The 15,040-nt window shown below is 43.2% G+C and overlaps 1 long non-coding RNA gene across 1 annotated transcript; it reads right to left on the bottom strand.

Moving 5' to 3' along the window:
* Positions 1 to 297: 297 nt before the first annotated feature.
* Positions 298 to 5,140, bottom strand: LOC140591736 (uncharacterized). Its single transcript, XR_011992041.1, has 3 exons — positions 4,906 to 5,140; positions 1,405 to 1,572; positions 298 to 1,270 (listed from the first exon to the last, which is right to left on the bottom strand). It is a non-coding gene; the product is annotated as an uncharacterized lncRNA (long non-coding RNA).
* Positions 5,141 to 15,040: the final 9,900 nt, after the last annotated feature.

The raw sequence follows: 15,040 nt of genomic DNA, 5'->3' as shown, positions 1-15,040 counted from the left end.
ATGAACGTGAACGTATTTTAAGATCCGAGTTTCTCAGAGAAGGTACACACGTATAAACGTCATAGAAATTAATTGTTTTAGCATAGGCCTACGTATTAATTGTGCATAACCTTAGAAGAAGATAAACACGGATTATCGATTGTTTTTTTTTTTTTTGATCAAATAGTATAACATTGGAAAATTCAAAGGCACAATATGCGTAGTCATTTTATTTGCCATATATTTTCGCGCAGTTTAATTACTTTACGAAGGGTCCGTTGATACTACAAGAAGACAAGGCTCAGGTGCTCCGGGCATTACAGTTACATTTTATCTTAAATTTTTTGTCCAATGCAATGTACAGGTGAGGTCGATAATACACCATAAGGAGCCAATTTAGTTCCGAGTGCCACTAGTATTACAACAGTATTAGAGCTCTTATTCTAATACAAATACTGGACCAGTGACAAGTCTGAATTCTGTACGACACTGGGCCTAACATCAGAAGAACAATTTCAGTCTAACACCATAAGAACTATGTTCTTGATAGTCACATTCAAAATACTATCGTGTCCACTGTTACTGAACTATAACTAAGAGATGAAAGAAGAAGGTGTTTCATAAAGTTGAGAGGAACTCTGCTGACCAGATGTATATTTTATACAGGGGATCAAATAGAGCAGGGGTGGTGAATCTTATCTGCAAAGGGCCGGTGTGTATGCAGGTTTTTGGGATAGCCTTTACGTCTGATCAAACCCAGGTGTGAAGGCTCTTCCGTCAAACAGTCCGATTGCTATAAAGCTAAGTCGCAGCAGAAATCCACATACCCAGTGACCCTTTCTGGATAAGATTGGCCAGCCCTGAAATAGAGGTTCTGCTAGTTGCAAACATTTGGGACAGATTTTCATGTGGAACAATGATCTCTCAGGCAGCAGCGAGAGGCATCCGCAGCAATACGTCTTCTGGGACATCTACCAGTTTTCCTCAAGCAAAGAAGAACACACAGCGGTGTTAATTAGCCACTCCCATCAACAAAAACAGGACACTTCATAGAATAGGATGCTTTGTTTTTGGGCACGCTTTTATAAGCCTTTGATTTGATTCAACTGCGCCACCTAGAGTCTGAACAGTTCAATGACAAATAGATTGGATGAATATGTACAGTATGATGCACACTGTAATGATACAGGTTTTCTTTATGCTCATAGAACTTGTAGAAATTTGAAGCCCACTTTGAGAAGACAGGAGGTGAGGACTGATCTGTGAAGGATGACTGCAAATATGTGAACTGCTAATGTGAAACGCAGAACAAAGAATACATGTCATTTTTTGTGGGGGGGGGGAGTGGGGGGAGTTCAAGGTCAAAGAGGATTTCTCATTCAGGAAAGCACAAACAACCAGAGAGCAAACTTTATTTGAACATACCTGAACATAACAGCAATTGGCAGTGGTTTTCCAGGGGATGTGTATACTTTTCCCTGATTGGCTGGTGAAAAGTCCAAGAGACCAACCTCCTTGAAGGGCCTCCACTGGCTGGTACTTGGGCTCAGTGGAAGTGAAGTAGTTCTGGTCCTCTAGGAAGCCCTGCAGGTACTAAAAGGTGGTCCACTCGTCAGCCTCCTTGCGCCAGCAACTCAACATGAGCTCGGTAGAGCGTGGCACCCGTTACCCTCTCCATACCAATTCCACTAGTTTTCTGCACTCACACACTAAAAATCAATGAGAAACACAGTTCTGATAGACCATACAAGCTCAATACAACTGCAGCTTCATTACGTTCTTCAGCAAAACACATTTGGATTTAATGTACCGAGCCAGCAGACGGATGGAAAAACAATCTGGAAAACAACTTGAGTCCAGCACCACTGGTGTTTGCATTCCTCATGATGGAGGAGAATCCTATAGGGCTTTTATTGTAGCAAAATTATTTGCAAATGTGTGTGGAGATTTGTGTAACTTTATCTGAATCCGTATGGGTGTAATCAGATCTGTAAATGTGTAAATGAATTTGTAAATGCATACTGAGATTTGCAAATGTGAATCTGTGAAATGTGAATTGGAATCTGTGTCTATTCAAAATCTGTGTGTGCGTAATCATATTTGTAAATGTGTAATGAGATTTGCAAGTATATCGATATTTGTACACGTCTAGACAAATTTGTAAATGCGTACACATACCTGTGAATGTGTAGACAAATTTGTAAAAGCTTGCATAGATCTGTAAATATGTTGAGAAATCTGTAAATGAGTAGATAGCTATTTTTGGCTGAAAAGTCAAAGTATTTTGTTCCAAGAAATGGAAATACAAACAAGTCATCAGTTACAACTCGGGTGGATCTCCCAGTTAGCTGCTGTTTTACGCGTGATTTTTGCTACACTTTCTGCTGTGGCAGATCTGCAAATGTGTGTGGAGATTTGTCAGTATCGACAAGGTTTTCAGGGCTTATGGCTTAGCATTGTCCCACTGGTAAGCTTTGGAGGGCTTTTAGGGGGCCGGGTTTTATTTCACATGGACGCAGCAGGGCAATAGCCCGTGTCAATTGTGACATAATTCTTCATCATATGAACCGGCCTTCGATGCCGTGTAGGGGTGCTGCGTGCATACGGAAGGCTAAAAGGATCAAAAGGTGCTCATTTTTTCACTTTAACACACTCGAAATTGATGTTAATGCATACATTTTCTAGATGTTACCTCTTAATAACGTGTTAATTGGGGCAGCATGTGGCTTAGTGGGCTAAGCCTGTGGGCCTGTAATCAGAAGGTCGTCAGTTTGAACCCAGTCTTGGCGCATCTGCAGGTCCTTGAGTATGGCCCTTAACCCCCAGATCTCTTGATGCAATAGGTGGCTGCTCTTCATTGCTAGCTTACTCTACAAAAGTGCAAGCTGGGGGAGGTGTAAAGACAATTTCCCCATGGGGATCAATAGAGTATGAATTATCAAGATATGCCCGGTTATGGAACACCATTTGGATATAAATTGTGAGACAAATATGTCTCAACACAGATGTCTATCATGTCTATCATGTACACTGTCATGTAGGCAACTTCTGGCCATTAGGAGTAGTAGTCAACTAGAGCAAGTAGACAATTTTCCTTGGAGATGCTTAGTAGGTCGACAGCAAGATAAGACCAGGGTTGGTCAGGCATTAGTGTACTCTCTACCTCTTTTGGTGGAGCATTCTTACCTACTACCTTGCATGGGTGACATGTTCTTACTGTTTTCTCTGCCATCTTGTCCATCTCAGGCCATCACATCTTGAACTGTAGGCAATTTTTGGTCCTTACAATTCCTTGATGTCCCTCAAGTTCAAGCTCAACTACATGTGTCTGAAGCGCTTCCAGGATTATAATCCTAGTGCCCCTCATAACTATATGTCCACCTCTCCAGTGTTCTTCCTTGACTGCCTGAAGTACGATGCCTCTGAAACAGGTCCAATCAATTGTGAGTATGACTTGGCGAAGTTTGGAAATTGCAGGATCATTTTCTGATGTAATGTTGTGATAATGCGTTATACAAAAATAAATTTGTTGTTGTTGTTGAAGCTTGTTCAACTTCTTGAGGACTCATGAGGTTGAGGTATAGAGTCGTTGATAATGCTGTAGATACAGTCTTCAATTTCCTTTTCCTCGGCTTTGTCAGAATCATCAGTTGGCTGCTGGTTCGAAGGATCTACCTTGCTGATTTAACCAGGAATGCGGATGACCTGATATGTGAACTGTTTTAGATATAACAGATATCTCTCCATCCTTGTTCGTGAAGATTTGAAGTGGATTTGAAGTGCTTTGCGGTCAGGCTGGATTTGGAAGTCACATCCGATGAAATACAGACTGAACTTCCTACATGCCCAGAACACTCAGGGAGCTTCCAGCTATAATTGACAATATTGAGGCTCAGTGGGGGTGAGCTTCCTACTGGCACAATAAACTGGCTTCCACGCACTGTCTGGCTGTCGTTCTAGCATTGCACCCAGATCCGTGGGTGAGGCATCACTTGTGCCTCCTCAACGAAACACGTGCACCACAGCTAAAAACAGCTTGTTTACTTCCGACAATTTCTTAATCAGCTAAACGGAGGATCCTCGTCACCATGCAATGACTGATACCCAGTTAGAGGCGGCTTTCTGTGTCCTTCATTCAGAGCAGGAACAACAGCATTTTCACTTAACAAGTGCTCTCCCGGAAAACCCCCTTACTCTCGCAAGACCACGGAAAGCATTATAACAACACTACATGGATAAAGCCTCTTTGTTGAAGTTTTCGCAAATTTTGAGTTTCAGCCGAAATATTATCATATGGCAAACAATATAATCCATTACAGATTGAACCGTTTGCCCTTGAATACAGAAAAATTAGCGTAGATATATCTTAGTTCTGAGAGACCTTTTTTAAGACGTACACTGGGGCTGTGTCGACGCAGTATAAAAATGCATGTCTACCTGGGATTTGTACTGTATTTCTATGCTGCCTATTAACCATGTCTAGAGGGTAAAAATACAGCATGGAGACTTTTAGAGGGGAAAAAAATCTGTGTTGAGACGTATTCTGTGTCACGGTTTATACGGTGAAGGCGTTCTGTACCTAAACCCTCAAAAGCTTGGGAGTGGGACAGCACTAAGCCCTCAAAAGCTTGGGAGTGGGACAGCACTAAGCCCTCAAAACCTCGCCCATACAGAGAAATCTCCACACGCATTTGCAGATCTGCCATGGCAGAAGCGAGCAATAATCGGATGTAAAACAACAGCCAGTTGAGAGGTCCGTCTGAGTAAATGATCTCCTGTTTGTATTTCCAGCTCTTTGAGCAAAATACTTTGACTTTTCAGCTATAATCTGCATAGGTAGCAGAGGGGATTACCTGCTACATTTGATTCCCATTCAGTGTGCCCTTAATTAGCGTGTTCTGTATGAAGAGGGCAGTTTGATGTCACCTGAGCATGTGCTCGGTGGTGGGGTGACTGTTTCCGCTGGCTGCTGGTCTGACGGGCCGTTTCTTTTTTGCCGTCTGGGACCCGGAGTAGTCGTTTGGCTGCTGATGTTGCAGCATGAGCAGTAGGTCTGCGGATTTGCATAATTGTCCTCTGTGCCGTCCACCGCTAGCTGCTCCTGGATGGTCACGCACTCCGCCTTGGTGCTGGTGCCCCGCACTTGTTGCTGGATTGTCAGCTGTTGTCGAGGGATTTATAAGTCAAGACAGGCTGCTGCTGTTTTGCTTCTGCACGCTTCTACTTCCCTCTTTGCTGCTATTTTTGCTTCTGCACTTTTTCACCTCCATGTTTGTTGTTTTATTACTGTGTTTAGTTTTGTTATTGTTTAATGGTATCTGTATTGTGCCAATTGAACCGTGTCTTAGATTTTTAAAATTCTATTTAAATCAGATTTATCACTTGTCCCGAGTAGTTAAACCTTAGTGGCTGAAGCTCTGTCTGAAGGGGAAGGGTTAGATGCCATTAAATTGTAGTGCAGTGTCTGTTTTTAAGTTGATGTTTTCTGGTGTGTGTGCAGTGCATGTGCTTGGTCTCTCGGTGAGCACATCTCCCTACCTGTCAGATCCAGCTTGGTAACTCTCTTTCCCTGGCTGTCCCCTAGCAGGGCTAAGTTTCTTTTTTCATATAATTGTTGCCTTCCTTTATTGTATGACTCTGTATTAATAAATTATATTTGGTACCTGGAGACATGACTCTGCCTTTCTTGGTAAACAAATCTGAGTGACCTGTTGTGTTAGGTTAATGGTGCGTATTTCCCTGGGTGGGGGTTTCCAGGGTGGCGTAATCGAAATAGTTGCACCTGCACACTTTTGAGACTCCCCCCTCCCCCCCATACGCCACAGTCTGGCATAGTTGGCAGAATCTTCTTTGTAAAAGCAGAGACGAGTCCTCCTTGATTTTTCTTTTTGGTTTTCTGTTTTTTTTTTTGTTTTGTTTTTTGCACGGTGTTTGTTGTATTTCTGTTTTCTTGAGTATTCTGTGGAAAGCAAGTCCTGCGTTTTGTGTATTGGAGGTGCTTTGTGTTTGATTTATAACTGGTCATGGAAGCGAAATGGCAGTGAGCACTGTTTAGCCCTAAGACCACTCAGCTTCAGATCCCTTTTCACCTACCTTGATCGGTGCTTCCTAGAACTTTCAGCAAAACCGTACGTCTTGTTTCTTGATTAGTGATGGAGGAAGTTACAAGAGCTCAGGGATTTAATGCCGAAATTGACGGCAGATGATGAACGATTAAGGCAAGGGCAACTAACTGCTGCACAGCTAGGCCCTAGTGTCGACCCCTGGATGGTCACGTACTCCACCTTAGTGCTGGTGCCCCGCACTTGTTGCTGGATTGTCAGCTGTTGTCAGGGGATTTATAAGTCATGACAGGCTGCTGCTGTTTTGCTTCTGCACGCTTCTACTTCCCTCTTTGCTGCTATCTTTGCTCCTGTACTTTTTTACCCCTGTGCTTGCTGTTTGTTTTTTCTTTTTGGTTATGTTATTGCGTTAATAGTATTGGTATTGTGCCGATTTAACCGTGTGCTGGATTCGTTAAATTGTATTTGAATCTGATTTGTTTTAGCTCATGTGTCCCGAGTAGTTAAGCCATAGTGGCTGAAGCCCTGTGCGCAGTTTTATCTTCACTGCCAGTTGTCTGTTAGCTGGGCTGTCAGTCGGGGGGTGGGTGGGCTGAGACTCCATAGAATTGTAGTGCAGTGTCTTTGAAGTGCCTGCTACATAACTTGTTTATTTGGTATGTGGTCTCTCGGTGAGCACACCTCCCTACCAGTCAGATCCCTGGAGTTTTGGTCAGTGTGAACCATTAAGCACTGTTCCATAGCAGGGTTAAGTGTCATTTTTATTTAATTATTCTATTCCTTTATATTGTCAGTCTATATTAATATATTATATTTGGTACCTGGAGACACGACTCTGCCTTTCTCAGCAAACAAACTAGTGACCTATTGGGTTAGGTTAATGGTGGGTATTTCCCCGAGTGGGAGTTCCCGGGGTGTCATAGTTGAACTAGTTGCACCTGCACATGGTTGGGCCCCCCACACCACACACATATTTATAGATTTGTCTACAATATCAATATACTTACAAATCTCATTAAACTTTTTTTACACATATACAATCACACACACACTGATTCTGAATACTCATTTACAGAATCCTGTACACATTTCCAAATCTCAGTACAGATTTACAGATTCTATTACACATTAATAGATCTGATTACACACACAGAGATTCTGAATACTCATTTACAGAATCCTGTACACATTTCCAAATCTCAGTACAGATTTTCAGATTCTATTACACATTAATAGATCTGATTACACACACAGAGATTCTGAATACTCATTTACAGAATCCTGTACACATTTCCAAATCTCAGTACAGATTTACAGATTCTATTACACATTTATAGATCTGATTACGTACGCATGGACTGAGATACAGTCATACAAGTCTCCATACACGTTTGCAAATATTTTTAATTTCTACACTAATAGCCCCATAGAATCCTTCATTATAAACTTTAAGACTGTAAAATTAAATGCCAAACACTAATTGATGCATGTTATATATTGTCTGATTTACTTGTACTGTAGACAAGAGCATCTGCCAAAAATACATATAAATGTCATTAATAGATTAAGGTTTAATCAGCTGGTTAAGTTCAGCATATTCAGAGATGAATTTGAAACTGCTGCACAGACCCGAGTACAGTACTATTCCTTTGCTGGTAAGTTCTGTCAGAAGGATACCAAAGGGCCAAACGTCGGACTTGATGGTGTATCCGGTATCAAACCACTTGATGTTTGATGTTTGTCCTAGTGGGGAGATGTCAAATAAGTGTCCATGTGTTCCAGGGGATCGCAAACGTTTTGATCAAAGGTCAACATCAGATGTTTGTACAAAGTCAGGTGTTCGGAAACAATTTTCAATAACAAAACAACATTTCGTGAACTGAATTAACACTGACTTTTGATATAAACATCAATATATATCAATAATGGGAATTTAATGCAAAGGCTAGTTGAACGCTCCTTGATCATTTCGACGCACTGCCACAAAGTACCTACAATTGAAATCATTTGCTTTTAAAGGCTATACTGCAAAGGTGATTTTTGTTTTAAGATGATTGTGAGGGAGGGATGCATCTTAGGCAATACAGAGGTAGCAATGATCCCAACTGCATATCTTTGGACTAGAGGAAAACCACACTCACAAGACAACATGCAATCTCCACAGACACACAAAGTAGAGGTGGGATTCAGTCCCACAAGGTGTGAGCCGACAGCGCTAGCAACTGAGCCACCGACACAGTGGTGCATAAAAACCACTTGTGAGTGGTTGTGAGTGGAATCAGATTGACTTGACCTCTTTGCTTTCTAACCGTTCATGTACTCATCCTCAAAGAGTGGCACAAGGCTGAAGTTGGCCACTTTGCAGACCAGGTTGTCTCTGACAAGGATGCTGACTGCCCTGAGGTCTCTCTGCACGTGGTCAATCCTCTCCACATAGGACATTCCAGAGGTGATCTGATGGTACAGCCAGTGATTTACCCTCTGCTTTTCTATTAGAACTCAAGTTATGAAAAACTATATATGTTTAACTAGAACATTGTTTTATGAATGTAGATCTGATAAGGTCACCCATTGTATATAAAAACTATCTATGATCATGGCTCAGAAACATTCACATTACTTTAGCAGAAGCCTTAACCTGAAATGACTATTTAAGAAAGCTGGGTTAGTCAGTCCCTGGAGTATTTGGGGGGGGGGGGGTTAAAGTCCATGCTGAAGCATTTCGGACTCCATCAGCATTTCAGATACCCTACTGATGGTAACATTCTGTAATCATTTTCAATGGATTTATGAAAAAATGGATTCTTCAATTACCAACAATAATTTTATGCACTGGTAGCTGCTTGCTACATAGCCTTCAAAGTCATACGAAGAGGATGCAGCTTTACCCATCCAGACCACCTCAAAGCAACCCTGACCCAGCTTAATATCCAGCCACAGTGTGATTCTGGGGGGGGGCATATCCCTTGCATTCCGGGCCAGGCCCTGGAGCTTCAGAACGGGACACACTTCTGTCAGGCAGGGACGCCTCCCATCTGCATACTCCACAGCAGTGTTTCCCAAGCCAGTCCTTGGGGAACCCCGGACAGTCCACGTTTTTGCTTTCTCTCGGCTCCCAGCGCACCTGTACCAGGTATTCGGTGAATTTACTGAAATAAAGGTAGCTGATTATGAGAAAGACCTTGGTGTGTATGTTGATGCTTCCATGTCTCATTCTCGCCAGTGCGGGGAAGCAATAAAAAAGGCTATTGGGGTATATCTCAAGGATGTTGGGGTATATCTCCAGGTGTGTGGAGTTTAAGTCAAGGGAGGTAATGCTAAGATTATACAATTCCTTGGTGAGACCTCACCTAGAATATTGTGTGCAGGTTTGGTCACCATATCTTAAAAAGGACATTGCGGCCTTAGAAAAGGTGCAGCGTAGGGCCACAAGAATGATTCCTGGTCTTAGAGGAATGGAAAGGTTAGTTGAGCTAAATCTGTTCAGCCTCAAGCAAAGGAGACAGGGGGGACATGATCCAGGTCTATAAGATTCTAACAGGTTTGGATGCTGTTCAACCGAATAGTTACTTCAGCATTAGTTCAAATACAATAACTCGTGGCCATAGGTGGAAATTAGCGGGAGAACATTTCAAACTGGATTTAAGGAAGCACTTCTTTACACAGCGTGTAGTCAGAGTATGGAATAGTCTTCCTGATAACGTAGTGCAAGCTGAATCCTTGGGTTCCTTTAAATCAGAGCTAGATAAGATTTTAACAACTCTGAGCTATTAGTTAAGTTCTCCCCAAGCGAGCTCGATGGGCCGAATGGCCTCCTCTCGTTTGTATAGTTCTTATGTTCTTATGTTACTGATTGGCTGGGAGCTGGGAGAGAGCAAAAACATGGACTGTCTAGGGTCCCCCGAGGACTGGCTTGGGAAACACTGCTCTATAGGTCAGACACACAATCATTTTTAGCATACTTTTGATATCCGGTATCAAACCATTACTAATATCCAATGGGGAAGTCACATGACTTCCCCATTGGGAGTATAGTTTAGCAGCTGTGGGATCTTTGTTCATTTCTAGAAGTCTGGGGATTCAAATCACTGGAAGAGTAATCATATCATTCAAATCACTGGAAGAGTAATCATATCATTCAAATCACTGGAAGAGTAATCATATCATTCAAATCACTGGAAGAGTAATCATATCATTCAAATCACTGGAAGAGTAATCATATCACTTCCCCATCCATCTAACACTTTTATCCAAAGCTGCTTACAGTAGAGAATATGGTTACAATTTATGTGTGCTTTTTGGGATTTGAACCCACAACCATTGCATGGTTAGTATAATGATCTACTTGTTGAGCTACCACAGATACAACAACATGGGATCCTTAACCCCAGCTGCCCTACGGATGCCGGCTGACCCTGCTCTGTGATCCCCAAGGTTTCCTCGTTTGAGGCTCTGTATGACAAAAGCGTGTTGCTAAATAATGTTGCTAAATACTTGCTTTTCGGTAACGTGTCATTAAAAAACAAAAGGATCAAAAGAGAGAAGGCTGAGATTTACTCTTCTGCATGGGCCCCTCTGCCCAGGTCACGTACTCACTTCTGTATTGGGTTTGGGTTGTGATGCACAATCGACCTCTCTCTGGATTTCTGACTTTGTAGTGTTCGACATGGCGGCCCTTTATATTGCCATCGTCTACAACGGCCAGAGAGTGAGCACCTGCCAAAAGGCACAGAATAAAGAAAGGAGGAATTAGGTGCATTTTGGCTGCTAGTCAGCAACGAAAATGCTAAACGAAATGTTGCAATAAAAACAAAAAGCCAAACATACTTACATTATGAACTATGCTCTTCTTCAGCCTTATGCAATGCTTCCTTTTCTAAGCCCCTACACTTTTCCCTGCTCCTTGAAACTACAGTATATCCATATAGGCGTTATGCCATTAGAATTGTGTCTTCTGTTCAGGTCTTGCATGCATACTGTTAGTCACTAGGGGGTGTCAAACAGAGACAATGCCAGCTAGTCAGTCTGCCTTCAGTTTTCACTCGAGCTCGGATACGACAGCCACTGCCTGTGTCTCGCAGTTCCCTCCGACCTCCACTGCTGCTGAACGCTGTAGTTAGCAGTGTATCTCAGTCTCACTCTTGGCCCAATCCACCAACAGCTCCGCTGCTTTGTGACGTAGGTACTGGTCACACTCACCCTTCGTGGTCTCGCTCGCCCTCGCGAGGAAGGTGCCTCTCCGAGTCCCGGCGGGTGATGCTGCCGAAATACCCGATGCCCGTTTGTCTTCAAGTAAATCCGGCATAATTTTAAAACAACCATTCATTTACCCATCCATCCATCCATCCATCCATCCATCCATTCCTGCTTGTCCTATGCGGGGTTGCTGGGGCCTAGAGTCTTTGGGCACAAGGCAGGGAACAACCCAGGATGGAACGCCAACCCATCACAGGGCACATTGCACACACCAGTCACACATACAGTCACACATAGGGGCAATGTGGTGACTCCAATTAACCTCAGTATGTTTTTGGACTGTGAGGGGAAGCCGGAGGACCTGGAGGAAACCCCACAACAACACGGCAAATGTGCAAACTCCACACCTGGGGTGATTCTAAGATTCGACCCATAGGGACCCTGACCCCCCTGAAGGAAAATGGGAAAAACCCCCCACCATTAAATGTTTTGAGTAGGATATAGTTTGCTGTGTTGGGGTACTATGAAATAGATAAACCATTAAATGGTTTTAGAAAGATTATATTTAGGGGGGTTGAAGCCCCATTAATCAGGGTTTAGACCCACCCATGTTCCACACACACAGAGACTCAAACCCTGGCCCCAGATGTGTGAGGTACCGGGCTGGCCCCAATTAAAATATCAGTATAGGAATAAAATAAGGAGTAATTATTTTTATACAATAATCTATTGAAATTTTACACTAAGGTAACTAAAGGAGGGAACTCCTTCAGTGGCGTCCATCTTTTTTGCAAAAACCTGTGAAGAGTCAAACCTGGCTGGACAAAAGCAGCATATGGCCTATGTGACTCTTCAGACTGTCTGCTTCTAAGTGTGGTTCTTGTGAGAACTTGAATTTCCATTTTAATCAACAAAACTCCTGTCACCTTTCTATCACGGTGTTTTGGAAAATTCTTTAATATTGGCAGGACTTTGGTGTGAAAAGCAAACAGCATTATGGGAAAGGAGGAAACTCCTTCAGTGGCGTTCATCTGTGGTGCTTTTCGGTAACGTGTCATTAAAAAACAAAAGGATCAAAAGAGAGAAGGCTGAGATTTACTCTTCTGCTTGGATGGAGTCTGAAGGAGCAACATAGTTGCTGGGAATGTAGCCGCTTTGTCCTGAAGTGAGGGATCGAGCCAGCCACCAGTCCCCTTCCCTGTAAACACAGACACAGTAAACACACTGCCAAACTCACTCTCCTCCATACTCTGATTCCTTTACAAACACAAGCTCTTTGCTTCTGCACATGACGAACCTGAGGTTTAAAGGATGTGGAAAGAGCTTTCTGGCAATCCTTTCTGTCAGATTTGTTTGGTTTCCAGGCAGTGCTGGGATACATGCCGGCCTAACAAACTAAGTAGCTGCTTAGGGCCCAGTGGCCACCAGGGGTCCTCCATGTGATCAGTCTGTCAGAATGGGAAGGAAGATGACAAATGACAGTTAGGAGATTTTGCTCTGGGCCGGCCCTGGTTACATACACTGAACAAGAAATGCCACATTGCTGCTGGCAACAGCATCGGTGCGTTGGGTGAGGCTGATTCTTATGTCTTTGACGGGTAGCAGTTGCTCTCCCTTCCTAATAGACAGGTCTGTAGAAGTGCGTGACTCGTAGACATACCAGTTCACAAACGTGGTGCCGCCCCCTGCAGAAAGGGAGGAGACAATGGATGAGGTTTTGAGTTATACAATGGAGCTTGGAATAAGACACTAAGGTTGCTTAATATAATTAATATAGAAGACTGTGAAGCAGGAAGCGTGGCCTTCCTGCGGTGGGCAGAGTCAGGTGCTGACTGCCCTTGTTTCCCATTATATCCTCCTGAGACCCCACCCATTCATTTATGTCCATTGCAGTGGACATTTTGTTTTTGCATATATCTTTTCACTGATGTAAGGAAACATATTTGTTCCTGTTGGACACTAAAGAGGACATGCTGTGAAATTAAAAATAAAAATAAATTTGAAAAAAGATGTCCTCCAAAGACATAGAAAATCACAATTAACCTAAAACTGAAGGACACTTTTTTCATTGGGTCTCAGGAGGATATGAGATCAGGTTTGTATTCTCTCACACTATAACCACATTCAGGCCCCGATGCCCAGTTCTGCAGCTAAGCTATGACTCTCTCCTTGACTTGTTTTACAGCGTGTGGCTCAGTGGGCTAAGCCGTGTGCTAGTATGTCACCTCTTGAGTGTGTGGTTTTGTAGCTGTGATCGGAAGGTTATCAGTTCAAATCCCAAGGCTAGAAGATTGATTTTCCCTTTGGGCCCTTAACCCTATTTGTTCCAGGGACTGACCCTACTCTCTGATCTTAACTTACGTGTCACTTTGGACAATAGCACCTGATAAATGTAACCCTTTTATCCTGATGCCGAAACGCCTCTCACGGGGTGTCATTCATCCCCTCCCCTTTTCCTAATTCTGTCTCCAATCTCATCCCCAGTTCATGTCACTAAGTCTTCCCCCCACTGCCATGTCACATGAATCTTTTTACCATTCTGCCCCGAACACTCCTTTCAATATCAGGTTCCTGGTTCAGTATCATAATTGCTGACTTATTATACACAAAAGGTTACTGTAACATCAAGATCGACATGCAAACCACAGGAAACGCCTGCTCTCCGCTTCTTTGGGGAAGTGTGAGGTCATGAGTGCTGAAGAATTCAGTCTCTTTCACTTCTGTAATGGCCGAGGACACGAAGGCACCACCAATCCAGGAAATAATTGACCAATACAAAAACCTGAACAGGAGAGCCAGTTGTCTAGCGAAGATTTCAGCCAGCCCGTTACTTTACACCATTGTATTGATTTCTCATTTTCATGAGGCGAGGATACAGTTAGAGGTTGTTTTTCATCTCTTCCCAGAATTCTGCTAGGCCTCTGGTTGTCTGCTTGCCTGGACTAAGTTGCTGGGTCCCTCCCAGACTGTCCTGCCTGTCCTGACTGTCTGTTTCCTCCCATTGTTGGGCCTGCAGGACACACAGACCCCTCATGTCACCGTGTCCCCAGTGGCACTTCAGCTCAGAGAACAGAGAGTCAACGGGCCGCGTGACGTCACGAAGAGAGCGTATCAACGGGCCGCGTGACGTCACGAAGTGAGCGCATCAACGGGCTGCGTGACGTCACAAAGTGAGCGCATCAACGGGTCACGTGACATCACAAAGTGAGCACACGCATTTGTCTACAGCTGATGAGCTCTGGGAGAATGAATCATATGCCCTAGAGCAAATAACAAAAGTCAGAGCACAAATAATAACCAGAAGTAGAATATATGACAAAGGTCCTCAAGACTCTTTGGTGACCTCCTAAAAGTCCATCTTGGACTTTTCAGAGTACTTTTCCTCATTGAACGATGGAGTCCCTCCTTAAATAAGAGCGAAGATTAATCTGTATAATCTGAAAGGCTCTCTTAGATCTCAGGATGCAGGCCTTTATGTAACTCCTGCAATGAGTAATCTGTAAAGTTCCCAGCTGTAGGACTCATGCTTTATAGGACAGCTGACCAGCTAATGCACGAGACAGCCCCGTGGTCTCTGCGTTTACATCTGCACTGCTATTTCAAATATCAATGTAAACCATGTGACTTCTCATTTTTTTCCTCCTCTTTCATCTTGTTGTTTTCCTCACTCTATGATTTTAGCAAGGATGCTGTATAAAATATGTATATTGAAGTTGGACTGAATAACTGCCATTGCCAAATTGCCCATAATGCTTGATGGTCTGAGTGAAACATATGCATGTGTGTGTGTCGTACAATGGGCA

This window comes from Paramormyrops kingsleyae, chromosome 6, assembly GCF_048594095.1.
Source record: "Paramormyrops kingsleyae isolate MSU_618 chromosome 6, PKINGS_0.4, whole genome shotgun sequence".
NCBI classification, from domain to species: Eukaryota; Metazoa; Chordata; class Actinopteri; order Osteoglossiformes; family Mormyridae; genus Paramormyrops; species Paramormyrops kingsleyae.
Note: the sequence above shows the minus strand (reverse complement) of the source record. Positions and strands in the feature narration are given on the sequence as shown.